The sequence below is a fragment of the Vulpes lagopus genome, chromosome X, assembly GCF_018345385.1.
Source record: "Vulpes lagopus strain Blue_001 chromosome X, ASM1834538v1, whole genome shotgun sequence".
NCBI classification, from domain to species: Eukaryota; Metazoa; Chordata; class Mammalia; order Carnivora; family Canidae; genus Vulpes; species Vulpes lagopus.
Window position 1 is genome coordinate 25,145,595 of NC_054848.1, and position 21,362 is coordinate 25,166,956.

The 21,362-nt window shown below is 36.9% G+C and overlaps 1 long non-coding RNA gene across 1 annotated transcript; it reads left to right on the forward strand.

The window, feature by feature from the left end:
- On the forward strand, positions 1-21,095 carry LOC121482353. The gene is made up of 3 exons (XR_005985593.1): positions 1-425; positions 18,299-18,450; positions 20,879-21,095. It is a non-coding gene; the product is annotated as an uncharacterized LOC121482353 (long non-coding RNA).
- The last annotated feature ends 267 nt before the right edge of the window (positions 21,096-21,362 follow it).

A 21,362-nucleotide genomic window follows, 5' to 3' on the forward strand; every position in this document is an offset into this window, starting at 1 on the left:
GGTACAGGAGTAAAAGAAACAACCACGTGACATGTTTTTTCAGAAAGACTTCATTTTCTTGTGCCAAGATTTAGAATTGGTTATACACTTGATTTTCGGCAATTGTGCTTTTGCCAGTTTCAAGATTGATGACATGCCTTTGGAGTAGTGCGAAGAACTTTAAGACATCAACTGAAGTGAGATTGTGGTTATTTAGTTTTATTTTTTACTCATGACTGGCAGCAAGGTGAAAGTTTGTGCTATGTTAATAATTAAGATACTGTTACAAGGAACTAGAAGGCCTGACTGAGTTTCAGTAAAGACAAGGATGACAATGACGAGTTCATCCCTGCCCTAATCTCAGGTCTTTTCATCCTTAAACTTCAGTCACATGCATAGAGAAGACCAAACTGAGAAGAAGGGATGCAGTTCTCATCTTCCATCAGGTATCATTTCTTTTTCCAGGCTCAGAATACAAAACATTTCTCTATTACAGACATGTAATATCTACAAAAAGAAAATCTTCCTCCTGTCCTTTAAATATTTATCTTGAGTAGTCTCTGTGTCCACTGACAAATTCCTATTTCATTAAATAGAGTAAAATCAGGCACCGTTGTTTTACTACCATTCACTACCTTCACTGATGCATCCCCCAGGATCTACACGCCTGAAAAGTATTCTTTCTTAACAAGCAGGCAGTCACTTGAAATCATTACACTGTGTTCCCTCCACTACTAAATGAATAGACACCGAAGAACTGCACATAAACTTGAGATTCTTATGTGTAATATTGATGTTGTTGTAAATTTCAATCTTCATAGTCCAGATAACCTTAAGTTTCAAAGGGCATGCTGGTCATTAAAAAAAAAAGATTTAATGTAAAATGACATATTACATAGTGCATGAACATGTGGCAAAGTAATTTGGATCTATCCTTACTAGTCAATGAGAGACTAAATTTGGGGAGATCAGATGTGAGTGTTTTAGGTTAATTCTCACCTGGGATGAAGACATCTTTAATGTTAGGATACATGGACACTTGTCCAAATTCCTTGCAGCATATGCTCCTGGTAACTAGAATTTTTAGTGTGTTCTTTCCACCAAAGTCGTGGAGATATGTTCATATAATCTGCTATTGAATTGTAAAAACTGTTTCATTTTCAGAGTTTGAGGGAACCCAAGTAGGAAAGTGAATTTCATCATTTTCCTCTGCTGGTGTTCAAGTCAAATTTTAAGCTCAGACACTCTCAGATATGTTCAACAGTCAGTAAAAAAGTGCATTTTACGTAGTGTTTCCCTTTAGTTTTGCCTACCCTCTTTGATTTTGTACAATCTAGAATGTATGTAACTCACGCGTAGGTGATGGAGGCGCTCTTTTTTTTCTTAGAATACTTACAATTATATATTTGGTTTTGCTTTGACTAGCAATAGGAAAATAGACAAATACAAGTGTAAAAATGAGAAATTTTAAACTTGAATTATAATTTGTGTTTTATAGTCGTTTCATAAGTCTGTTGCTCTCTATGAGTATGCTCTCTATATATCCTGTAAAAATAAATTTATATGTTACATAGAAATTCAAGAAATTAAATTATTTATTAAGCTACAAATGTTTCTTCTGGTTTCTACCTGATTATAGATGAAAATAAATTAAATAATGTGTTGTTGGAACAGATGTAAGTACCTTCGTTAATTTGAATAACTCTTGTTAAACTTTTCTTTCCCTCTCTGTTTATGTCTCTATAAGCATATAATTCTTAGACTTAATTCCTATTATGATTATGAAGAAGGGATTTAAGAAATGGCCAATGGGCTGAACAAAAAGAAAACCTTGCTTAAAAAAAAAATCAAGCTCATTTACAGTCCCTCTTCCGTTCTTCACTCCTGGATTATGGAAAGATTTGAATCACAAACTTGATTGTTTAAAAGTTATTATCACATTAATGATTGCTCCAAGGTTAAACTCTGCATTTTTCCTTCATCTATTTCATAACTTTCTTGGAGAAACAGAAAGGAAAGGAATTATAGCACGTGAGTCCTCTTTGCTGTTTCTCTTCCTTACTTCTTGTTCCCCAGGTATTTTATTCCTTTCTTTTTAAGGTACTACTCACATAACAACCTTAAAATACAGTCCCCTCAGGTAATATTTTAAAGTGACCAAGCTCTTTAATCATCTTATTTTTCTACTCTGTCTACACTTACTTAGAGTGCACAGTCATTCCTAAAGAGAAATGTTTTTGGCCTTACTTTTCATTTTATGTTAAAAATAAGTAAACCTATAATTTCTTTGTTCGGGGGGAGGGGAATGGTGGTAAATCTTTCCATCCCAAATGTAACAAGGGACCAACCAGAAGCCTCTTAGAACGAACGGGCTGTTTAGGCAGAATTCCTACCTTAGGACAGCCTTTTAGGAAACACTAGTCAAAGATGACGCCAAGACAAATCATCATGAAAATGGAAAGTAATATTTCTTAAAAAAAAAAAAACCCGTAAGGTTATTTCAGGTTGGACTTCAAAGCAATTAATATATTTAAAATTTCATAAAGTCATTTCTAGCTCAGTAGGGTTTTTCAATGTGAAAAATAGCTTCTACTGAAAAAGTAAAATGTTATATGGATTACGACTTAGTGTATAATTCCTATATCATATTGCAAAGTGTGAGTCCTAGGACCTGACCCATTATTAAAAGTATCAGGAGAAAAGAACTCTATAGTTGAAGAATATTTGGGGCCATGTGTGCACCTTACACATACGCATTTAAATTCTCAGGAATTTTCAATTTCACTCATACTATTGACAAGGGGTTAAAAGACTGATACCCGTGGAGCATCTTAACTTATTTCTAGAAGATTCCTAATTGATAGCAGTTCTACGTTTATGGAAAAAAATAGAAACAGAGGCCGAGGCAAATATTCAGAGAATTAAAACAGTCACAACCCACTTACATACTTATATATGGTCTGTAAGAGTAAGTCAGACAAAATCCTTGATCAATCAATGTTTAATGCCCAGTGATACTGATGTGTGAGGGGAGGGCAGGGTGAAGCTCTGAGCAGTAGAGAACATGGAAATCTGACCAATAGTTTAGCCAATGTTTGCCTAAATTAGACATTTTTATCACAGTGAGATGTCAATTGGTTTTAGATGGTACACAGAGAGAGGATTTTATTGGAATGTTTATGTATTTGATTGAACATGTGTTAAGAATTAAAAAAACTTAAGTAGTACATCAAACTTGATGGGTACTATTTCTAGTTCTGTTTATATGGCAGAATGATATATACATGATTTAAATAAAAACATAGGTAATTAATAATCTAGGAAAGATGATAAATGGCAAAAATCATCAAGATCCTTCATGAATGAAAAAAAAAGAGCCTTCATGAATGACTGGATTAGGAAACATTGCCAAGATAGTCAAATATCTAACTTCTGGGGGAGAAAAGTGATAAAGGATGAAACATCCCCCCAAACAGCAGAAGAATATGCCAAAAACCTACAAAAATGACAGCCAGAACTTTAAGATTAGAAGACTCCATAGCTGGTTTAAATTAAGCGATGAAATATCTCAGTTCTTTAATTGTCCTTGGCAATAAAGAACCATTTATATTATAATTATTAACTTGAAAAGAAAACTGACATCTGAATTAAAATCCTTTCTTAAATGGTCTCAGCATGATTTTCCTCAGTAAAAGGTGAAACTGATTGCTAAACATTATAAGGTATGAATAGAAATTGAGATTTGGGTATGCTACTGCGACAGAAATCACACCCTTTGGCCAAGGGTGAAATCCTTGGTTCAGAGAATTCTTCCAATGAGCCGGCTTGTCATGGTTCTCAGACCTTGGTGCAATTACAATCACCTGGGAAGATTTAAAGAGTCCCAGAGATTCAGATTAAACCAGTCAGGGGTTTGTCCCCATTGTTAGTTGCTATGTTTGTGTGTTTTTGTTTTATTTTCTTTTGTTTTGTTTTGTTTTGAACAAACTTTCCAGGTGATTCTATTAAAAAAACAACTGGAGGAGCAGAACTTCAGGGTCTCAAATTTTACGCTTCAGAAGAATTGCCTGGAAAGGTTGTTAAAAATGGTTATTCAGATTTAAATCTGATAGTGTTGGAGTGGGGCCCGAAATCTCTTTATTGAACAAGCTTCCCAGGTGATTCTAATGTGAAGGCCTACAGACAACTCTTTGAGAAACACAAGTGTAGGAGTTGTTATTTCCGTCATTACAACTGCTGTCACTCTTTGGAATACAAAATTAAAGTTTGCAGCGGACGAATGTCACCCTAAACTGGGTCATCCTTTTTTGATAATTTATCCGACTTTGTTCATCAGCATTCACAATGAAGATGTCCTGAGAAAAAAAAACTGAACTCTATATAGACAGTTATACTTCATTTGAGAATATCTCAAAAGGAAGGGAGAAAAAAAGAACTAGTAAACTTTTTCATGAAATACATGACTTCAAAAAAATGCCCCCTCATAGAAGAAAAGTGAAATAATGAACAGTTGTGTTAATTAAAAAATAGTTAAGTGTTAATAAAAAATAAAAATCTTAGAGAATTTATGTCTATTGTCACTTCTGTTTCTATTAAGGAAGAAAAAAAGGAAAATTAGGGATACCAAAGATATTGATTGTGAGAATAAAGATATTGATACCAAATTCGTTTAATTAGTTGGATTTAATGAAGAATTATTTTTCCTCATGTTAACAATGAGTTCACTGAAAGATGACCTCTAATGAAGACTTTTCCAAAAATCCTTTAGCATAAGAATCACCTATAGTATATGTTAAAAGCACAAATAACTGGCTCATCCTCCAAAACAATTGAACCCTTGAAAATTTTTATGATCATGTTATTTGGTGAACCCTATTCTAGTGAATAATGTAAAATCTAAGACTGTATTCATGCAGTGCCCATAAATTTAGTTAATTCTTTGTGAGGTGATAAGTTAAATGCACTATCTTGTATTATTTCAACAAAATGACAACCTATACAACAGTGACAAACCAATCGGTCCTTAATTTCAAACCTCAATCATTTATACTGACAATGTATTTTCGGCCACATATATTCATCTCACCGGGCTAATATTGACCTTTACGTCCCTTGTTATACCAGGAATGACGACCAGTGATGACGTTTGTAGCTTCTGTTTCTTGAAAAGAATGTCCTATTTGATGATGTCTGATTCTCATGAACTAATCATGTCACTGATCCTAAGTACATATGTCAGGGACATGGTTCCTGCTAGTTAAGAAAAACTGTTCTTATACATTACTTGTGGAATACCCACATGAAAGAGTTTCTAGAAAATTCATTTGACTTTTTCCACCCATATCCTGGTGACTTGACTTCCACAGCCACTATAGGACCTTTTACCATTTGTGGTTTATAAAACTAGAACATCCAAAAAATAATATTTGGTGGTAGAAATCTACTGAGTGCAATACAGCCTCTCTAAATTTCAACACTAAAATGCAAAAGACAGTATACCGAGTGAGCCTGATTTATTTTCAGAATGCAATCTGGACGACAGCTCAAAACAGTCAATGTTGGAAACATGAAGCATTTAGTGTGTTAAATTAATGTACATGTGTGTATGCATGTGTAATGTCTGCACACTCTAATTAAAAACACACACTGACCATACATTTAAATAAGCTCAATCAATATATGCCCTACATTAAATAAACAGTTCTGAGTTCCCAAGATAATGCCCTCCATCAGGAAATTACTCAGTGAATTGTTTTTGCACAGGCTAAATATAAACACCCAGGTTTCTGTTCAACTAACTTTTCTTTAAGGACATGCATTTTATCTTAAAGGAGAGAGTCAGCTCGTTCTTGCTTTTTGCAGAATTCTGTGATTGTTTCCATTTCCTACTTTTCCATTACGTGGTAGCTATGAATTATTTATTTATAAAAAATGGGGGAGGTATTGCACTCAACAACTATCATAAGAAAAGCCTGTGAAAGCATCAAAGTTATTACCATGGGTTTCCTATCTTTTAGTCGATTTTATTTTTCCAGGGCTGTGAAATAACTTATTTTTTCAGATTCCATTTAAATTATGTCCTTAGCAAATAACATGTCTTCAGCAAAGCCTAACTTGAGAAATACAGTTACTGATAAAAACATTTTTTTTAGTTTTCTTACTTTACAGAATCCATGCCATCACTGAAGTGAGATAGAAACACAATAGAGTTAAGTAAATTTACAACTGACAAGCTTATGAGTACTGCACCTTACGTATTCTGTGCCATGAGGCGAACTCGTATTTACAGTCATCTTCAAAATGGGCATTTGAATAACTTGCTGTGTATTTTCATGAGAAAACTGGACATGTGATAAGTTATTATAGGAAGGGGTAGCAGAGATTCCTGCTGGTGTAGCATTAGAAAAGTACATATTTATGTTGATATCTCTAAAGATTTTAACTATGGCTTATAGGTAAGGTCACATAACCGACTGTAGCAAGTATAACATACTTAGCATCTTGTACTTTCATTTTAAGAGGGAAGAAGATCACTCACTAAATATGAATGCTGCATATGTTAGCAATAGAGATAGTGATTTTGTAATTTTGATTGCACTTGCCTTAAATTTTTTCCAAAAAGAAATTATATATATAAACAAATATAGATGAGGATGGTTAAAGAACATTGTTTAAAAATAGGCAAGTTCTGCACTGATTATACTTTTTTACATAATTTAATGCATAATGGCAAAGTATATTTGCCAGATCCATGTAATGAGTATATGAGCACATGATAACAGCAGTTTGTATAAGCACAAAGTGTTCTATGTTTAGATGAAAAATTAACAATGATAACTTTTGGTGTGACTGCTTTAAATTTCAAAAAGTTGGATGTTTAAAGATAAATTTATTACTTGCATAAGAATATTTTTGTATAATATTGGGAAAGGTTTAAAAATGGACTTGCTTTATGGAGTGCAATTTTCAGAGAAAATAAACAGGGTATGTGTCCAGTTTGTAAATGTTTTCTTTCCAGATTACTCTTTTGCTGGTTAAATGCAAGGATATGATGACTTGAAATACATTTTTTTGTGAACTGAATAATACCAACAACAATAACAAAAATAAAGCAATGTGAATAAGTTGCGTATGCAAACTTCTTTTAATCAATGCCCGTAGATCCTGAAAACGGTAGTGAATATCCATTTCTGTGAGTATAAGGCTAGAAATATTTATAATTGTGTTTTGCCATTCGATGTATGAACATATATCCCTCATAAGAAAAATACTAAAAATGGCTTGTTTTTAGGAGAATTTTTACTCTTCATGCTTCAGTTTAAAATCAGTTATTTTCTAAAATTAAGAGGAAGATAGGTTAATAGTACCCCATGCTTATTAAATATCTATGACCTTATTAAATACCTATGACCTTATTAAATACCTATGACCAAAGTTCTTCAATTTGTTAAAATTCTATTTGTATCTATTAGTGAATATGTCTTGAGCTAAAAATGTTAGAATATTTATGAAAAAGAAAATATTTATAATAATGGTGTGCTGGTTAATAGTTATATATATGATAATATACGTCTTTAATATGTACCTGTACTTAGTTAGATACTCTGCTTTGAAATTGAGAAATATGATTGTGAGTTGGTTTGGGGACCAAAGAGCATCTACAAAACTAAAAATGTCTCTTGGAGATTAAAATGACAGGATAGACCATTTAAGAAGATAACAGGCCCAGACAAGATGTGTGAATTTTCATATATGCTTTTCAAAGTATTATCCAATAAGTGGTCTTGAGGAGGTTCGATAAACCCCTCCTAAGTAAGACAAAAATGTAGAAACTGAAAATGAACCTTCTTTACAGGTAACAGGAAACCCAAAGAAAGAATCACATTTTTTAGATGTAAGATATCCATTAGCACTCTGGGCTATGGAGAGACTGTTGAGCTGACACAAATTTTTAAGTTTGTAAAGTATTTCTTCTGAAAGGCCAACAGCATTAAAATGAAAATCTAATTTCTGGTTTATCACAGATGTCCCTATACCCATGGTAAGTATAGCTACTTTTTAATGATGAACAGTTATTCTACATTTTGAGGATCTACATAAAAGTTTATAGTTATTACTGTATTAGGTCACACCCAGGGAAATGCTCAAATCACAAATGAGTGGGTGCAATTGATCAAAAACGTATTATAGATATTTCTTTGGAAAAGACGAAGAGCATTTAGATCAATAAAAGCAACGATGAAAAAATTAATTAACCTGTAGAGTTGACCCTCATGTCTTACTGCTTCCCTCAGTTGTTGTATCACTGACTCAAATATATTGACAGAGATGAATTTTTTTCTTATGATTCAATTAAGAATTTGGATAAGTTAACAATGTAGAGTCCTCTTTTTTTCTATTTAATCTCTGTAAAAAAAAAAAAAGGAAGAAGACAAAAATTAACCTTGACTCCTCCACCTCACCCCACTCCATCTTAGGTCTAACGTGGTGTTTTCTTCCCCCAATATTCTGAGCATCCCTGCTCCAGTGCTGGTAGGTTGCCACATAGATATAGTTCCAGGACTGTACAGTGGTTGGAGAATTGAACCTTTCTGCAGATAGTGTCAAGAGATCCAGGGAGGCAGCTCAGGGAAGGACTATGGGGCTAGCACTTGGGTGGGCCTTCGAGTTTAAGAGTCCAAAAGTACAATCTTGAGTTGTCTAAGCATAGATCTATGAACATACCTAGAAACCATCATTCTCTCTTATATAGAATCATGCTAATCAGATATTTAAGACTCCGACTTCAATGCAAAAGACAATAATAATTGTGAACAAGGAGACCCAGAATGTTTTTGTCACCTTGTTAGAAAAGCTAAATCGCAATTAGAAGTTTGTTTGCAAATGTAGTACCATAAAGGGGACAGTTAATAGAAAGAACCTAATGCCAAGTGTCACAGTGCATCTATCTGCACCAGTGAGATATAGCTGCTATTCAAAGTCTCTGTTCTGTGTGGCTTTTTTTTTCCTCCACAAAACTAGAAAGACAGAGACAAATTCTGATTACTGATGTTTCCTTTTTCCAGACTCCCAGTTGCCTCTCATCTCCTATTAAATAGTGCAACTTCGAATGACAGTGTAGCCATGCCTTATTCTTGCTGTCTTATTCTTGCTGCAAGGTGGGTGTTCACAGAACTTCTCAGCTATACATCAGCATGTACTTGCTTTGGGCAGCTTCTCTTCTTAAGCTCTACTTTTAGTCTCAGAGGTTGACCTTAATTTCCAACTTTTGGGTAACATTCTATTTTTGGTTAAATCAGTCCATTACACCATTAACACCTATTGAGTTGAGCTGGTAATGTTTGAGGATTGAATTAAGCATTAGAGCCCTCATTTACTTCTCAAAACGTGTAGGTTCAAAGCACCAGAGAAATGTTCCTAAAGCTTGCTTTGAGATTCTGGCGGAGGAGAGCAGCTGTTTACTCTGTCTAGCTTGTGCCTGTCGGTCTTCCCTGGACCCTTTCTAAGATTGTGCTGAACAGAGTTGCTTATCTGCTAACCTGACCACATGGAAGCCCTGGAGGGGACAGCAGGAGAGGGTAAAGAGCAGATAAATAATCTACTTTAAGTAGCAAGACATTGAGCATGTCACATGAGCTCTTTCACCCCTAAATTCCACATCTGGAAAAAAAAAGTAAATAATACCATCCCTGAACATATGTTGTAAGAGTTCCTTCCTTCCTTACTTCATTCATTAATGCCAGGCATTGTTTTGGTTGCTGGGGACATAGCAGAAAATCAGACAATATTCATGACCCACAGATCTTTGTCTCTGGTAAGAGGTGATACAAAAGACAATTCCCTGAATCAGTGAGAAAATTTTAGACAGTGATACATGCAATGACAGTGTAAACTAGGGAGATGTGGTAGGAATTGCCTAGTGGGAAGGTTAATTTACATATAGTAGCTACTGGAAGGCTACTTGAAAGAAAGGAAATTATGGCTGAACCTAGAGTCAAGAGAAGGGGTCAACCAGGAAAAGATCTGGCATTCACTGCTGTTCAGTCCAAAAGACAGGCTTATACAAAGACCTTGAGGCAGGAACGAGCATGGTGTGTTTGCAGAAGAAAAAGAAAATACCCATGGCTGGGTCACTGTGAATAAAGGTTATAAGTAATAAATAGAAGGCATGGTGCATAGTAGGTGATAAATAAAGGGTAGCTAATGTTATTAAAAGCAGTTTAGGCGGGCTGCTGTGTAGCTCAGTCAGTTAAGCATCCAACTCTTGATTTCAACTCGGGTCATAATTTCAGGGTTGTGAAATTGAGCCCTGTGTTGGGCTCTGAGCTGGGGTGGAGCCTGCTTAAGATTCTCTCTCTCCTGCTCCCTCTGCCCCTCCGCACCCATACTCTCTCTTTTTCTAAGAAAAAATTAAAATTAAAAGAAGGTTGGGGATTAGATTTTAAAATTCTGGTTGTCTTAATGACAAATGAAAATATTTGTAGTTACTTTTCATTCTCTTTTTGTATTATCCAAAACATGTTTGAGTTCTAATTTATCACTGATGTCCAAGAAGGATTCTAACAGCTTGCATTTAAGAGCATTTATCTTCAAAGCTCTAAGAATTTCACAAAGTTGGTGAAAAACCAAACCAAACCCAACAAACATACACTCAGCTTATGGACTTGACAGGCTGCATCAGACAGTGGGCTATATGGTTCTTAAGGAGAGGGCAGCAGAAGGCCAAAGATTGATATGTAATGTCTAAAAACTGGGGCAAGAACCAATGTCATATAATAGTCTTTCACCTCTCACCAACTCATGACATACAAGGAAAGAGTTGAGGAGAGACATGGGCCAAGAGGCCTGGGAGAAGGGTACTGACTTAGTTCTCTTGTGCTATATAATAAACCATCCCAAATGCCAGGGATTTAAAACAATAACCATTTTATTATCCCTCATATGAATTGAGGGGGATCAGATGGGCAGCTCTTTTGCTAGTCTCATTTAGCATCTCTCATGCAGCTGCAGTCATATTACAGCTGGGAACGGAGTCGGAGAGAGGGTAAAGTAGAATGCTAGGATGGTTGAACCTTTCTCTTTTCTTACATGTAGTTCAGGGCCTCTGCACTCCACTTGGCCCCTTCACAAGGTCTTTCCATATGGATTCTCTACCTAGGTACTAGAATTCTTACATGGCAGCTCAGATTTCCTAAAAGTACAAAAGTGAAGGCAGCCGGGCCTTAAGGGTCAGCATGACTTCCAGTACATTCCGTTGGTTAAAGTGAGTCAAGGTCAGATACATTGTGACCGATTGTGGGAGGGGACCACATAAAAGCATGAATTCCAGAAGGTATGGTTCTTAGAGGCCATATTTGGAACATGAATGCCACAGAATCAATGAGGAAGACTGGATATGTATGCTTTAACTTCTATTTAGAGCCCAACACACAGTCTCACCTCATGGAACCACCACATGAGTGGCCTTTGAAAGGCAGGAAGTCCACAGCTGCCTTTGGACCAAAGCTGTCTAATCTTGAATGTTCATCACTACACCGAAATTAAACAAAACAAACATACAAGCAAAAAATCCTCCCTTTCTTCTCCCCTTCCTGTAAGGGTTCTTTCATATCTTGGTCAAACCTCACTTATTTGGCTTAGAGGAGAAAGAGAACAGCTAGTGGAGGCCTTATACTGAGGACTAGGTCACTAGCAATGTATTAATGCCGAACCTCCATTAGCAAAGTCCCCAGGAATCAATCCCTAGATAAATAAAGATTCTGAAACACATAGAATTCAATTGTTTCCCACATGAAGTCCCCAGAACTGGGAACCAATCCTAGACAAGAGGTCACACCAATACTTTGAACAGGAATGGAAAAGTTGAAGCTCTGTTAAATTCTCGTTAGCATTTCTTTGATCAAATGTATATTTTCTTCTTTTCACAACCTTTTTTTCAAATGCAAATATATGCTTAAACATTAGCCACTGAGCTGCAACTAGGAGAGCATGCACAGAATGTTTAAATATGCAAATCAACACCTCAGAGAGGAAAAGATGAACCTTCTCTACTTGGCTCTTTTGTACAGAGCAGCAAGCAGCAGAAAGTACAATTAAATAGAGTCTCTATGAACTCCTCCATCAAGAAGTATGTATTACCAACTGAACTATAAGCATCTCCGCTGCCAGAAGTCTTAACAAAATGCCACACGTGCCCCAGAGAGATTCCAAATGGAATACAATTGCAGTTAAATTGAGACACCTATTAAGGAGAGTGCCCAAATCTGTGTTCATACAGATCAAATACAAAGTTTTGTTTGAAATTTGGCTCAGTCATTTGATTCTGGGGATGATTTTCAAAGTAAATATGGATTATGAATATAAAAGAATGAAGGTAGAGGCTTATGGGAATAATTCACTCACGGTATTTTATTCAGGGAAAACTGCCCAACTCAAGGAAGAGTGAAATTCACTAAAATGTTGAAATACGTTTTTAAAAAATGAACAAATGCAAATTAAAATATAGATACTAATTAAGTGTTGCACCAAGTGTTCATTAGGTCATGATATTAGGAAATGGGTGTGCTTTTTTTTTTTTTACTAAGGGTTAAAGGGTAAATTAAGACAAGGATTCCTTTAGAGTGAAAAGATGGTTTCCATTCTCATTTACTTGTAGCCTTTCCTTCTCTTCATTATAAAGTCTGTTTATTAGTCTACAATCTACTGAACATTCCTCTGAGACCCTGATCCAGGGTTTCTAGAATACTCCACTGCTGGAAATACACATTTTAACTTGGTATCCTCACAAACAGAACCACCTTCCTTTTCTCTAATTCAATTCTACCTTCTCCTAATTACACTTTTCCCTTCTTTGTCTCTTTCTCTGACATTTTAAATGAGAATTGGCATGATATAAAGAAAACAATGTGAGCTTTATAATCAGGGAAACATAATTTTTGATCTTAGTCCCTCAACTTTTTTATGGACCTTTGTCCAGTTAATCTATTTGAGGTTCAGCTTTTTCATCTGTAAAAAGAGATAATACTTACCCTGTAGTGTTTTGTGAATATTACATTTATTTTTTTAAGATTTTATTTATTTATTCATAGAGATGCAGAGAGAGAGAGAGAGGCAGAGACACAGGCAGAGGGAGAAGCAGGCTCCATGCAGAGAGCCCGACACAGGACTCGATCCCTGGCCTCCAGGATCACGCCCCGGGCTGCAGGCGGCGCCAAACCGCTGCGCCACCAGGGCTGCCCCTGAATATTACATTTATATATATTGAAATGGCACACAGCAGGTATCCAGGTGGGTACTGTAATGCTAGATGCTGCAACAATTTAAAAATATCCAGGGGCCTAACTCACCAGAATTTTATTGCTATAGGTGTTCCTGGTCAGCAAAGACATAATCCTAGGTTTTGGAATTTTTCCATTTTGTAGCTCTACCATCCTCCTAGGTCTTAGGCTATGAGTATGCAGGAGCCCACCCACACCTCATTAAATACAAGTGCCTTGGGTGCAGTAAGGGTGGCTCTTATCAGTTATTAACACATTGATTTAAATAAATCTATCAGATTATTTCATGAAATAGCTCACAAAAAGAAGGAAATGAGCCTGAATGCTAACTATATAGATTAGAGGAATGGAAATAACAAGTTTGTGGAGGATATATTAGCTATCTATTACAGCATAAAAATTACCCCAAGATGTAGAGGCTTCAAACAATACTCCTTTATTTCTTCTGTTTCTGTGGTATCTTGAAAGAGCTTAGCAGGCTCCAGTGTTTCAAGGTCTCTCACAAAATTATAATGAAGGTGTTTGCTAAGTTTGGGGTCTCCTCTGAAGGCTCAGTTATGGAAGAATCTGCTCTCTAGCTCAATCATATGGTTGTTGGCATGATTTGGTTTCTAACAATTGGTTCTGGGTGCCTCAGTTTCTCACTGGTTATTGAATAGAGGTTTCCCACAATTCCTCGCCATGTAGGCCTTTCCCGCACGGCAGCTGGCTTCATCAAAGTGAGGTCGCTTGGAAGGCAAGAGAGACAGAAATTGCCAGAACATAGGCAGTCACAGTCCTCCATAACCTAACCATGGAAGTAACATTCCATCATCTTTGCTGTATTTCATTCATTAGAAGCAGGTTATTATGTCCAGCCCACCTCCAAAAAGAGAGGATTATGCAGGCAGTAAACACCAGGAAATGGGGCTCACTGAGAGTCCTCTTAGAAAAAGGTGCATACCACAAGATAATTGACTGCAGACTAAGTAGAATGGAGGTTCCGACAGCAAGATTTGCTAAAATAATATATCTTTTCTTTGCTAGAATTTGACCCCAGTGATTTTTCAAATATGATTCTAGCACCACAATCCTGAAATCATTAGAACACAAGCTGAATGAAATCTGAAGCTTCTCGGATTCTCAGTTTCATCATCATCAAAGTAAGGATGATAGTGCTTACTTCAATGGCTTGTCAATGAAGAGGAACACAACAGCTTTAGGGGTAGAATTATGGGTAATTTCTCTGCAAGTTTGTTGATGCCTACACATTTTTCAGAAACCATATGTGCTGGGGCAGCCCAGGTGGCTCAGCGGTTTAGCGCCGCCTTCAGTCCAGGGTATACCAGAGACCCCGGATCGAATCCCACTCAGGCTCCCTGCATGGAGCCTGCTTCTCCCTCTGCCTGTGTCTCTGCCTCTCTCTCTCTCTGTCTGTGTCTCTATGAATAAATAAACAAAATCTTAAAAAAAAACAAAAAACACAAAAACCATATGTGCAGTTAAAAAAATTTGGAAACATGCAACAATACCACTTAGGATACATTAGTTATCAACTAAATATTAGAATATCTTAGATTTGAACTTCAACTAAGTAGAAAGTGTATTTCAGTTATGGATTTGATGGGCCTTAACTCTCCTTTATTTAGAAGTTGATAACAGCAAAATAACCGTTTTACTGAGATTGACTTCTAAATAAAGGAAGAATGAGGACAGAACAAATTCATTCCTCAAAGCTGTGTGCAGAGTGGGAATCTGCTTCATCAATGTTGAGTATACAAGAAGCTGGTAATTATATTTACATGGATGAGACCTGCCCTATCATGTACAAGATTCTTGCTAACTGTTAAGAGGAGAAATCCGAATACTCTAAATGCAGGTAATTTATCATTGTCTTGATTCACTGAAACCTAGGGACACTTCTTTATCTAATTTTCTATTTATGCCAAGCAAACACTTAAATTACTCTGTATTGTTGCCCTGCACTATTTTCTCTATTCTTTCCCTTTTAATATAAAGAATGACAATTGGCTTTCTCCTCTTTTTCTTTTTTCTTTTCTTTTTCTTTCTTTCTTTCTTTTCTTTTCTTTTCTTTTTTTTTTTTTTTTTTACAACAGTCTCTATGTTAAATGCATTTTAGGCTCATTCAATGAGCTTACATTTCTGGAGTTTTTACAATAAGCAAGGCTTTTGAAAATTCAGTCTTAAAAAATGTACTGTCTGACTTTAAAAATCATAAGGTCTGTGAGAGAAATGATATGTCCATTAACTCAAAAATGCTGTGTAGGTTATCAGTTAAAACTACTGTGAGCAACAAAAGCAACATTAAGTGCCATTTAACATGGGACTTGAAGGCTAAGCTTTGAGATGTATGTGCACAGGGAGTTACAAATTGTGAGTCAAAATATAATACTCAAAATGCTAAAAACATGACTTTCATAGCAATATAGAATGAGCATGTGTCAAAATTTTAAATCATTAGTGAGAGAACTGGCAGGATGATAAAAAGGGTTCAAAGGGGATTTTACAAAACAGAGATCTATATAGAAGCCCAGTAAGTCAAAGAAATGCTGAAATGAATTTGCTGATAGGGACACCTGGGTGGCTCAGCGGTTGGGCACCTGCCTTCAGCTCAGGTCGTGATCCCAGGATCTGGGATCCAGTCCTGCATCACGCTCCCTGTGAGGAGCCTGTTTCTCCCTCTGCCTATTTCTCTGCCTCTCTCTCTCAGTCTGTGTCTCTTATGAATAAATAAATAAATCTTTAATAAAAAAAGAATTTGCTGATAGATGAAAAATTAATGTCCTATAGGGTGATAAGACCATATCTTTTGGAGTAGTCTTTCCTCCTAAATAGAAATCTTCATGTTAACACGAACTTCAGAGCCTGGGTCCTGATCACTAACAAACAGTAAATCAAACAAAGGTAAATCCTCCCGGAAATTAAATAATCCTTGGGTAGGCCTGTCAGGCAATGCTTCACTATGATATCAAAATGACATGCAGCCATTCTTTGGTCTTATTTCTAAGTTTTGAATACTTTGCCTTAACAAGGATAAATAGCACGAACGTGGCCACAGAGGTACATTTTCAGAGAATGGCATGTATACAAGGGTTTGGCAGGTTTTTTCTGCAGGGACCAGAAAGTAAATATTTTGGGCTTTGGGGTGTTCAAAGAAAAATGCATAGTCAGAAAGGCAAACTAAGGTACAGAATCTGGTGTGGTGTGGGTGGTGCTGGAGTGGCAGGGAGAAGGTGACTTACCAGAAATAGGGAAGGAAAACGAGCCTTTGTAAAGAAAAGAATATCTAAGATGGAAAATTAGGATTGTTTAGAATTACAGAAGTCAGAGCTTTTATTCCTCGTGCAGGTAGATGACAGCTGAGTCTAAAGTGGTAAGTCGTTCGTGGACACATACCAATATTGTCTTTGTTGTTATTTTTTCAGGAATTAGACATTAGAATTTAGCAAGTGAATTTCCAAAGTGGCAGGATATCAGATAACAGCTGACAGAAACTTTAGGAAGAGGCTCAAGGCCCAGCTCTGGTGCCTCCGAGAGTGGCATTAGACACTGCAAAGTAATAAAGGGCCAAAGTTATAATTCTGACTAGTTCTCTCACTAATTCTGTCAACTTTCCAATGTCCCTCCTCAAATTGGAATCTTAATCTCTTTATGTGCTGGGTGAGCTCTGAAATTCCCTGTATCTCTAAAATTCAGTGATTTTATTTTACTCTTATTGTATAGGAGAACAGTCCTGTGTAATCCCAAAAGGGAACAGTGAAAAATTGCATCCAGGCCTCTGGATCCCAAACCCTGAATCCTCAAGGAATTATGCGGAGGTAGTAATGGAGATCCTGAGGTTTTTAAAGAAATATTTTAATATATTCCACTAGTTTAAAATCTAATTAAAATGGCACTTTTATTCAGGAAAGTGTTGAAAGACTAATGGAAACATTAATATTCTTCATTTTGTGATGAAATCTTATTAAATCAGGGATAGAGTATTCTCAGGCGAATCAGAAGCTCTGATTGGGATTAGTGACCCTTTAACATTCAAACGTATTGAAAGAGGCCCTTTATGAAAAAAACAACTTCTGGTCACAATGGATTCAGTTCAGTCCTAATGCCTGATGAGCAAGTCACCATTCAGTCTAACATGGGCAGCAATTTTTACATATGGTAAAACATCATTGACTCTCAGAAGCTGGGAAGATTCCACAGCTGAGGTTTGCTTCTGCTAAAAGAGTATACTTATACAATTTGTCACCTGTCAGATAAGAGAGACAGAAATGTCCTGAATGTGCACAACATATTAAGAGAAGCTTCTGAACATTCCTGGATGGAGAGGGAGAACATTCCTTGTGTAGTAGGATTACACAATTGCTACTATGTAATAAGATAAGTGATGATAGACTAAATGTAGAGCACATTTTACCTTTTTGAAAAGAACTTCCACTTTGATTATCACATTCTCTAATTTGATCTAAACAACACAAACTTTTTAGCACTCATTTTCCCTCTTTTCCCCTATAATCCCTTTCACTATATCTTATATTCCCCATATGAGTGAAACCATATAATGATTGTCCTTCTCCAATGGACTTACTTCACTCAGCATAATACCCTCCAGTTCCATCCTCGTCGAAGCACTGGGTGTTGTATTATATGTTGGCAAATTGAACTTCAATAATATATATTATATAACACAAACTTGAAGAGGTAAGAGGAGAAGATATTATTTCTATTTTAAAGCTAGATAATCTAAGGCTCATAAAGGTAAAAGGCTTGCTTAAGGTATCACAAGTAGTAATCTTGAAGCTGGAATGTGTTAGTAATCTACTGCCACACCAGTGCTGTATAACCAGCAACGGCTGAACCCTAGCAGCCTGTAAAACCAAGCATTCGTGGCTGATACAGCTGGGGTGATTGGCATGGTAGCTCTAATGATCTTGGCTGGGCTCACTCACATGTCTAGGGTTTGGCTGACAGTTGATGATCTAGAACAGCCTTTGCTAGAATGACTGCAGAGGCATTGCTCTATGCCAGTGTCTTTTATCTTACAGCTCCTGAGCCTGAGCGTGTTCTCTGGGTAACCGCAGAAGACTAGGACAATGGCACAGACGAGACACACGAGTGCTTTCCCAAGCCTCTGATAACATCTCATTGGCCCCAGCATATCACATGTTCAAACTCAGGAATCAAAACCGAAAAGAAGGTAGGAGTAAAAACATGAGCCCACTAATATTTCTTACTTGAAACATCAACCTACATTTTCTGCCTCTAATCTCATCCAGTCAAATTGAAACTAATCTAATCTCTTTTTACCTTTCTAATGTGTATGCGGCTCCCAAACTGAAGCACCATTTCAAGGGAAATAGCTGATCCATAAAAAATGAATGTGATTTCTATTCAGATGTACTGGATGACAGTGAATGTGGTCATCCTTTATTCTCTCGTTCACTTAGAAATATTTATTGCCTACTGTCTGCGAGGCACTATGCTGAGAAGCTTGCTGTTGATAAATGAATAGAGCAGTCACCTCAGCTTTTTTTTATAATTGTATATCAAACCTTTGTGTTAAATCACATCGGTATAAAATGTCTTCTATTCAGACTCCCCAAATTCAATATTCAGATATCAGCACCTGCAAAATAAGGGCGGGAAATGAATTGTATAGTTCAGCTCAGCAATTCTGCTCAATGATCTCACAGTTCCTGTAGCAGCGGCCACATTCAGCACAGTCTCTTGTTCCAAATACACCTTCAATCTTTTTCTCTCTCCTCCCAGATCTGACCCTACTCAAAGAGTCAGCAGCTCTTTGCCTGCTGTAATACTTCTGTGACTGCCTCAAATTCCAAAATTAGTTTCTCATATTGAATGGGTCAGGTGGAAAAAGCAGGGGCACTTCTCCTAGGCTTCATAGATAGACTGCTGAATATTTTAATGTTTTAGAGCCAGAAGAGACATAGGCTCTTCTAGTTGCGGCATTTTCACAATCTTTCTTCGTATTTTAATCGTAAAGCAATGGAATTCCCTCTTTAAATTTTTTTTTTCCCTCTTTAAATTTCCAAGTGAAATTTTTAGTAGGGCCCATGACTTAGAATAAATAAAAGCCAATTTTTCTTGTTAAATTGGGAGTAGTGTTCAGAGGCCCATCCACTCAGTCTGGACCAAACTAAAACTATCAGAAACATTCTGAAGGAAAGTAAATTTGCCTTATATGAACTGTGCCTGTTTTGAAGAACTTCTTCTTCTTAGTCTAGTAACATTTAACAGGTGCTAATATATGGCAGGTATGCTGTCACCCCACCTCCTGTCCCTATGTAGACATGACTAATCAAGTGTAGTTTCCTGCCAAACCTGAATTTGGCCTCATGGTTCTACTCACTACTGAACCCTAGGAAGTCACTATTTATCAGTAGAAGTTGGAGTTTGCATTGAAGATGAACCTATTTCCAATCTATAAGAAACTTTGTACAAACACACACTCACACATGAGTGTACATCTTCCTTACACATATATTACTTGCCCTATATTTATTACTGATGTTCCCTTGCGATCCCACTCATGTGAGCAAGCTACAAGCTCTGAGGAGGTTGAACAAGAGAATTACATTCAGTTCTTAGATTCTCTACTACTTTTCTCACACAAGCAGAATTAGCCTCGAGAAATCATCCTGCCCACATTCCAGAAACTCTGAAAAAACCCATACCGGTGGATGTGTGAGTGTTTGAGGAGTCACCAAAACCAGACCCCTTAGAGAGATCTTCATTAGTTTTCATTAGTTTATAGGACTACAAGGCAGACTGGGTGGACATCATCCCCTCTTTTATGGTAGAGACCATTTTGTATGAGAAATTATATTTGGATACCAAGTTTTTGCAATTCTACTCTCCACCAATCCAAAAAAGTGTTTTAACCATTCCTCTCCTAGACTAGACTGAACTGAAGGAGTGAGAAGAAACGAGCAGCATCTAACTCAATTTAAGGTCTGGACATTATCCTTAAAAGGCCTTTATTTTTGCACATCAGTTTTCTTCCCACTTTCTGTGCTTTGTGGTAGAATGATGGGCTTTGGAGTTAGGAAGACCAGAGTCTGCCCTCAGCTCTGTCTCTAGCTTGCTATGTGATCAAGTATTGTTTTAATATTTTGGGGTCTCAGAAAGTCTTAGTACCCCAAAGTTTCTTTGAAGAATGTAATATATATATATATATATATATATATATATATATATATATATATATATATATATATATATCAGTGTGGTGATTCAGTAGTCCTAAAGTCAAGAAAGTGAGCTTCTAGTCCCCTGTCATGTGCCGTACAGATCCCTTTGAACTTCGGTGTCTTCATTTGTCCAAGACTGGGCTTGACCTGCTGCGAGGCAGCCATTGGAGGTGTCCGGTCACATTGGCCATTGCTCACCATTCAGCTGCAGAGTGCAGTTTCCTTATTTGCCTTAGCTTTTGATCTGAGGTGCGCAATTCCTAGCGGCCCCATTCAGGGGCTCTCAGGCTTGCCCCTTCTCCTTTACTGGGCAAACTTTGCTCCAGAGTTCCCTGTTGGGTTGGCTGAGAATTTGTCAGAGCTGCATCATGGTCACTTCTCCCCAATTCTGTTTCCTCTCTTTTCTTTTCTCAGGTGTCAGATCCAAAATGCAGTTTGAAAGCTTTCCTGCTCATCCTCCCTTCATTGTTCACTGGCATTATCTTCTTTCTCCTACAAATAAAGCCCTTGAACTCCTGACTGCATTTCAAAGTCGGCTTCCTGGAACACCTGGGTGGCTCAGTGGTTGAGCATCTGCCTTTGGCTCAGGTCATGATCCTGGAGTCCCGGGATTGAGTCCGCAACAGGCTCCACACAGATCCTACTTCTCCCTCTGCCTATGGCTCTGCCTCTCTCTGTGTGTCTCTCATAAATAAATAAATAAAATCTAAAAAAACAAAACAAAACAAAACAAAACAAAAAAACAAAGTCTGCTTCCCAATTGGCCCAAATAATACATCCTATAGCGTCTATTTCAGGTCAGTTATCTTTTAACACATAAAATCGTGTTAGAAGTGAATCTGTTTTCTCTTATCTTCACATTTGGCATTTTAGCAACGGACTTGGTGAAGGTGAGCTG